This window comes from Magnolia sinica, chromosome 17 (genome assembly GCF_029962835.1).
Source record: "Magnolia sinica isolate HGM2019 chromosome 17, MsV1, whole genome shotgun sequence".
NCBI lineage: Eukaryota > Viridiplantae > Streptophyta > Magnoliopsida > Magnoliales > Magnoliaceae > Magnolia > Magnolia sinica.
The window spans coordinates 45,013,052-45,020,903 of NC_080589.1; the positions used below are offsets into that span (position 1 = coordinate 45,013,052).

General features: G+C 39.1%; 1 non-coding gene across 1 annotated transcript; it reads left to right on the forward strand.

Annotated features, from left to right (window-relative positions):
* The first annotated feature begins 3,761 nt into the window (after positions 1-3,761).
* On the forward strand, positions 3,762-3,868 carry LOC131232104 (small nucleolar RNA R71). Its single transcript, XR_009164706.1, has one exon. It is a non-coding gene; the product is annotated as a small nucleolar RNA R71 (small nucleolar RNA).
* The last annotated feature ends 3,984 nt before the right edge of the window (positions 3,869-7,852 follow it).

Sequence of the window (7,852 nt, forward strand, 5' to 3'; positions counted from 1 at the left end):
CAACGCTCATAAGCTTTGCAAAACTCATGTGTGTCCCTGAACATAGTGGGCCAGTAAAAGCCACACCGCAGAATCTTGGCCATAGTCTTTTTAGAAGAAAAGTGACCACCACAGGCCTGTGAGTGACAGAAGGAGATGACACTCTGATGCTCATCGTCTGGCACACATCTCCCTAAGATTTGGTCTGGATAATATTTAAACAAATATGGATCATCCTACAAAAAGTTGCACACCTTAGTGAAATTTTTTTTCTTATCTTGTGAAGTCTAATGTGTCGGTATGAAACCTGTGGCAAGATAATTAGTGATATCAGTGAACCAAGGTGAATGGGAGACTTTGAACAACTATTCATCAGGGAACATGTAATTGATATGTATCGTCTCAAGGGAATCAAAGGGATTAAGGAGGGATAGGTGATCAGCCATTACATTCTTTACTCCCTTTTTATCTTTTATTTCTAGGTCAAATTCCTAGAGTAGGAGGATCCATCTAATCAGTCGAGGCTTGACATTATTCTTAGACAGAAGATACTTGAGCGCCGCATGATCTATGTAAATAATGATCTTAGATCCAATCAAGTAGGACCTAAATTTGTCCAAAGAAAACACTATGGCCAAGAGTTCCTTTTCCATAGTCGAGTAATTCATTTGGACAGGATTTAGAGTCTTACTCGCATAATGAAAAACGTAGGGTTTCTTATCTTTTCTCTGGCCTGGAACCACCCCAAGAGCATAATCAGACGCGTTGCACATAAGTTTGAAAGGAAGACTCCAGTCAAGTGGCTGTATGATAGGTGCAGTAGTTAACTTGCTCTTAAGCTTAGTGAAAGCTTCTTGGCATGGCTCAATCCACTCATATGGTGCATCCTTTTGAAGTAGATTACATAAAGGACGAGAGATGAGACTAAAGTCCTCTATGAATCTTCTGTAAAACTCGGTGTGTCTTAAGAAGAATCGCACGTCCCGTATGTTCTTGGGTGGAGGTAGGTTAGAGATAAGATCGATTTTTTCCTTATCCACCTCGATTCCTTTGGATGAGATAATATGTCCAATGATAATTCCCTTATGAACCATGAAATGACACTTCTCCCAATTAAGTACCAAGTTCTTTTCTTCACATCTTTTCAGTACACATTTAAGACTTTCTAAGCATTCGCTGAAAGATGGACCGAAGACAGAGAAATCGTCCATAAAGACCTCTAGATATTGCCCCCTATATCAAAAAAGACACTCATCATACATCGCTGAAAGGTAGTAGGGGCATTACATAGTCCGAATGACATCCTTTGGTAAGCAAATATGTCATAAGGACATGTAAACGTAGTCTTTTCCTGATCTTCAAGGGTTATGTCTATCTGATTATAGCCCGAATATCTGTTAAGGAAATAATAATAAGAATGACCAGCTAACCTTTTCAAAATCTGATTAATGAAGGGTAAAGGAAAGTGGTCCTTCCTCGTGATGGTATTCAACTTCCTGTAGTCAATGCACATTCTCCAACCAGTAGTGACCCTAGTTGGCACGATTTCATTATTGGCATTAGCTACGACGGTGATTCTGAACTTCTTAGGAACCACCTGAGTTGGGCTCACCCATTGACTATCGGATATAGGGTATATGATACCCACATCCAGTAGTTTAAAAACCTCGACCTTAACCACTTCTTTCATTTTTGAATTTAATCTACATTGTGATTGTCGAGAGGTCTTCTCATTATCCTCAAGATAAATGCGGTGAGTACAAATTGAGGAGTCAATTCTCTTTAGGTCCGCAATCGTCCATCCAAGGGCTCCCTTATGCTCAATGAGAGTAGATATGAGCATACTCTCTTGTTCTTTCTCATGGTGAGCAGAAATCACCGCTGAGTATGTCTCATCTTGACCTAAATATGTATATTTCAAATCAAAGGGCAAAGATTTTAGGTCAAGCTTTGGTGGCTTGAGGTTAGACGATAGAGGCACTTCATCAATTTGGGACAACTCTTTAAATTATGGCCTCCATTAGTTAACTTCAAGTATCGGCGCTACATCAAGCATGACACACGTCTCTCTAATCATGTCATCATCAAACTTATGAGAGTAGGCCAAGTACGTCTCTAGAGGATCAGAGGATAAAGTAAAGGGTGTCCTATCTTTTATGAAAGTATCAATCAAGTTAATGTCGTGGAAATCATCATCATCCTCTAACCGTTTGCCTGTGTTGAAAAAGATATTCATTTCTAATGTCATATTCCCGAGAGACATACTCATGAAACTATTCCTGCAATTGATAATTGCATTTGAGGTGGCAAGGAATGGGCAACCAAGAATGACGGGAATCTAAGTGCTCATATTGCCGATGGGATCGGTATCAAGGATGATAAAATCTACAGTATAGTAAAATCTATCAACCTGGACCAACACAACCTCAATTATCTCTCTTGGTACACGAATAGAGCGATCAACAAGTTGTAGTGTGGTTAGGGTGGGTTTTAATTCACCCAAACCTAACTATTTGTATACCAAGTAGGGAATCAGATTAACGCTCGCTTCTAAGTCAAGAAGTGCGTGCTCAATTCGATAGTCCCTAGTTCCACATGATATGATTGGACTACCGTGATCTTTGAATTTCTGCGGCACATATTGTTTTAGGATGGCACTCACTTTCTCAGTCAAAAATATTTTCTTTTGAATATTTTGTCATCTTTTGATCGTATATAAATCTTTCAGGAATTTTACATATGAAGGTATTTGTTTCACGACTTCAAGTAGAGGAATGTTGACCTTCACTTGTTTCAATACCTCTAGAATATCCTAAGAGTTAGAGAGAGGTTTTGGTGCAACCAACCGTTGAGGAAATGGAGCAACCAACTTCCCTTGAGGTTCCGGTTCTAATTCTGGTGGGGCATGGCTAGATCCATCTTCTTTATCCACTTTCGGGTCCTTAAGATTTTCAACCCTCATCGAAATAGTTTTGTCAATGATCTTCTCACTCCTAAGAGTGGTGATGGATTTAGCATGCTCCATCTGATTTAAAGAGCATGGGTCGCTAACTTCATATTGCAGTTTAAGATTGGGAAGAGGTTGAGCTGGGAAGCTCCCCTTGTTCCCAATTGTATTTTTAGCCTTAAGTCCTTGTATCACTTTTGTAATGTCTTGAAAGGCTTGTAGCATACCCTAATTGAAAAGCTCTTGCTATTGAAAGTGTTTTAGAACTGAATCCTCTTGAGGTTTCTCTTGAGTTAGAATTTGATCTAGGAAACCTTGAGGTGTAGCGGTTTGTCCAATCCTCCAACTAAAGTTTGGATGATTTCTCCAATTAGGATTGTATGTGTTAGAGGTGGGCCCACTGAAAGGTCTTTGGTAATTGCTTACGACATTAGATTACTCATTTAATACCTCTTGAAAGGTAGAAATAGTTGGGCAATTTTCAATAGTGTGAATGTTGCAAGCACAAATACCGTAAACAGTTTTCTTAGCCTTATCCTTTTTTAATTCCATGGCCTCGAGTTTTCTAGTGAGATTAGCCACTTTAACATTAATATCATCATCCTCCTTCAAGAGATACATTCCACCCCTTTCGTTGAAATGATTCGGCCTAGATGTAGTACTCAGTCTACGAGAGATGTCCCATAATTGTGTGTTCTCAGCAAGCTTATCAAAGTAGTCCCACACCTCATCGACACATTTATTCATAAACTCCCCATTACATATCGTCTCGACTAATTGGCGCATGGGAGATGTCAGTCCATCATAGAAAAAGTTCGTGATGCGCCATGTTTCAAAACCATGTTGTGGGCATGAACTGACAAGATCCTTGAACCGCTCCTAACATTGAAAGAATGTTTTATCTTCCCTTTGGGCGAAGTTCATGATCGACTTTCTAAGGGTGTTCGTCTTATGGTATGAAATTTTTTTCTTAATGAACTCTTTTGTCATGTCATTCCATCTGCCAATATATCGAGGACGTAGTGAATGTAACCACGTCTTAGCTTTCTCTTTCAAAGAAAAGGGAAAGAGTTTCAACTTGACCATGTCATCAGACACGTTAGGAAAGTATAAAGTAGCTATGATCTCGTCAAACTCTTTTAGATATAAATATGGATTCTTTGACTCAAGCCCATGAAATTTAGGAAGGAGTTGGATCACCCCTGGCTTGATATCCATCTGTCCTACATTCTTAAAAAAAAACCATGCATGAGGGCGTACTCACCCCCGCCGGTTGTAAATAATCTCGTAAAGTACGAGGCGGGGGTGCTTGATGCACCTCATTCTCATCCTGGACATCCTCCACCCTAGGTTGGGGCAGAAGAGGTTGGTTGTCAGCTATTACTTCAATTAATTCAGGGGATTTTGAGCGGTGTCTAGTCCCGCGATGGATAGTCAACCCCTCAACCAATCCTCCTTTAGTCAAGAGACATCGAGTATTGTCACGAGCCCACTTGGGCATGAAACACTCGCAGCCCTCAATTCAGATTCTAAACTTAAACCTAAAAGAGGAAATAAAAATCTAGAAAGAAAGAGAGGATTGGAAAGAAGTTACCAAATAGGAGTCCCTAAGTTAAAAACCTGCAAAACAAAACAAAACAAGTTAGTTTCTAAAAATAGAAAGTCTAAGAATAGAAAGTAAACTATTTTTTAAAAAAGAAAGAAGAATTCTAAAGATAATCAAAAATAGAAAGTTAGTTTCTAAAAAGGAAAGTTTCCTAAACCTAGAAGCTAAGTTAGTTTCTAAAATTAAAAGAATTCTAGAATTAAAAAGTTTCTAAAATAGAAAACATAATCCTAAAATTAGAAAGTAATGTTAGTTTCTACAAAGGAAAATTTTCTAAAACTAGAAAATAGAAAGGAAGAATCTAAATCTAAAATTAGAAAATAGAAAATTTCTAAAAAAGAAAGTCTAGAATTAGAAAATTTCTAAAACTAAAACCCTAATTCTAAAAATAAAAAAAGTAGAGAAATTAGAAAGGGATTACCAATTTAAAAAGTTTATATCCAAGTCCTACAAAACAGAAAGTTAGGTTGGTTCCAAAAAAAAAAAATTCAAACAAAAAAAATCTAAACCTAAAGTTAGAAAATCCTAATCTTAACCTAATTCTAAAACTAGTTAATTTCAGAAAAACGCAATCGTCGGTCCCTGGGAACGGCGCCAAAAACTTGTTCAAACCCCAAGTATAGGGTTGTGATGTAGTAATAATCTCGGTAAGACCGAAGTCAAATCCACAGGGACCGAATCTTGTACGTATTCTGACAGTAACAAGAAATAGAACTAGAATAAGATGTAATCTAAATCAAGTGAATATGAGGAAATAATGGTGAAATAGTAAACTAAAACTCGTAGAATTCAAAGGTGGGAAACTAGGGATTCACAGGATCCACTTGTAGAAGTTGGGGAGATCTACACTTGATTCATGAACTCAACTAGACTTCGAGTCCCATCTTCATCCAGTTGGAAGATATATCACTAAAGCTCAATCTGAACTTCCTTTGATCTAGTTTTCAAAGAGATGAAAGGTACAAGAATTAGAGATGATTCTATCACAAAACCATGCCCATGAGACAAAGTAAACAACAGAATTAAACTAATCCACAACCAATCAGGAAGATGTATGAATGTTAGGAAGGATTTCATCACCCAACCATGTCCAAGGGGCAATGGTGAACAACAGGGCTTCCTAACTTCACTATCAAAATAAGGGAAAGGAAATACTCAAAGCCATCGCAGATATATTGTAATTTAAGTCACAACACATCATTAAAAACTGAAAGCATTCCTTAAAATCAAACTAGAATCAATATCAATTCAAAAGCATGAATCCAAGCCGTAGAATTAGTCCCATCACGCCACAAGCTTCACCTCTTAGCCCTAGCTAAGAGGTTTAGCCCAACATGATTGGACCAGATCTCGCAAAAATCATAATAAAAAGACAATAAATAAAACAAAAAAGAAACTTTAAAACTACTCTCTCTTTCTCTCTCTCTCATTGGCGTTCCAGGGCTGAATTCAATGAATTTCTCTTTCTTCTCCTCTCCTTTATATAAAACCAAGGGAGTCGGTGGAACTCCTTCGCACAAGAGTCGGTTCAGCATCAGTAAGTCATGGAAGAGTTCCTGACGCCGACTCTGTTGCACAGGAAAAAAAAAACTGAACGTAGTCTGTCTGCGACAGACCCTCTCACCAATCTTTTAAAAATCCCTCTGTTTTCAGAGTACTTTTCATTAGTTTTTTAGAGGTTATCTTTGTGTGGGGGCCATGAATCTGGTGAACGATTCAGATTCATCTATTTCTTTGGTAGTGGGCCCCACCGAATCTCTGAACCAAATCCAATTTGACTAGGTGCGCACGGGCAAAGGAATGCATAATCAGAACATTGAAACTGATCCGATTGTGGACTGATTTGTGTGTACGTAACATGTTTCCTAGGTATGAAACCAGATAGGATATGGTTGAATCTGTCCTCTAGACATGATAGACGGTCCGGATCTTCCTGTTCGATCACAGGGGTGAACCATAGTAACTCGTAATGGAAGCTGCGGCGCGGTGGGAAATCCGAATAGAGCTGGGATTCCATATGCTTTGCATTATTTGGTGGGGCCCATTATGGAAGTTTTCTGAGAAATCCACTCCGTCCATAATATTTATCATAAGATCTTAGCGTGGGGTCCAAGGATGCAGATTACATCTCTGTTTAGCCATCACGTCATCCATGGTGCGGTCCCTTGACTGATCGAGTGGATGAAATTCTTCCCTGACCTCACCCGGATGTTCTTTTTGTATGGTTCTGATCAAAGGTGTTGTCCACGTCTGATGGACGGTGCTGATCATCCAATTGGTCAGGCGAGTGACCCATAACCGATGGTAGAAATTCACCGTTTGAATGGCTGCGCGATGGGAAAGACGGAGAAGGGATTTCTTTCTCTTCTTCTTTTGTAAGTTACGAGTCAAACGGTGTTTGACTGGTCTTGTGGTATGGTGCAAAGCTGGTGCACTCCTTTTGGTGCCCCTATTCAATGAGAATTGGTCCCACAGTGATGCTAGTGGGAGATCTGTACCTTTCATCCATTTTTCTGTCCACTTTAACGGGTTGAGTCCACGATTGAAGTAAATCCAGAGATCAATTGGGCCCAAATCAGAGATTCATGGGATGATTTGTTTGTTGGGTCACTTCCATAAGGATCCGAGAGTTGAAATTCGTCGTGTACGGTTAATTTGTGGTCCGCAGGCCATATATGAAGTTTCGAGTCGAAAGGATGTTGAAAACCCTGTGATCTTGCATTCTGGACGAATTTTAAGCCTTTTTATCATGAAATATTGAATTTTTTCGAATCCCTGGTGTGTAAATTCTTCGATCTCGGTCCCCTGTAGTCTATCCCTTGCCTTGGTGATTTATAAGCGTTAAATCAATGCTTTTAGTATCCTTTTTCAATCTAAGCTCCTAAGTACACCTTGCATCATAAACATGATTAAGATAGGCTGTTAAACAGTATCATGTCGTAAAATCAAGTAATAATTGGGGTCTAATATGCAATATTTGATGCTCAACATATAGGCCGGTTATCGATACCGATTATGAGTATGTGATAGCATAGCATCATGATACATGCCCATTCGCATCATCTGCATGTATTATTGGGTAAGTTATTTATGGGACTCCCTGATTGGCGGAGTTGTCCCGCATGAGCGTAATGTATGCGCTGTATTGATGCATAACTAAATTATGTGACTTATGCATCTTACATTGTGTGTTATGATTACTGTACGCCCTAGCGACATCAGGGTTGTAGCCTCGGTAGATATAACGTGGATGGCATGATTGGAGACTGAAAATTTTTGTTAAGAATGGGGGGGTGAAGGATGTCCCAGGGTGAAAGTCC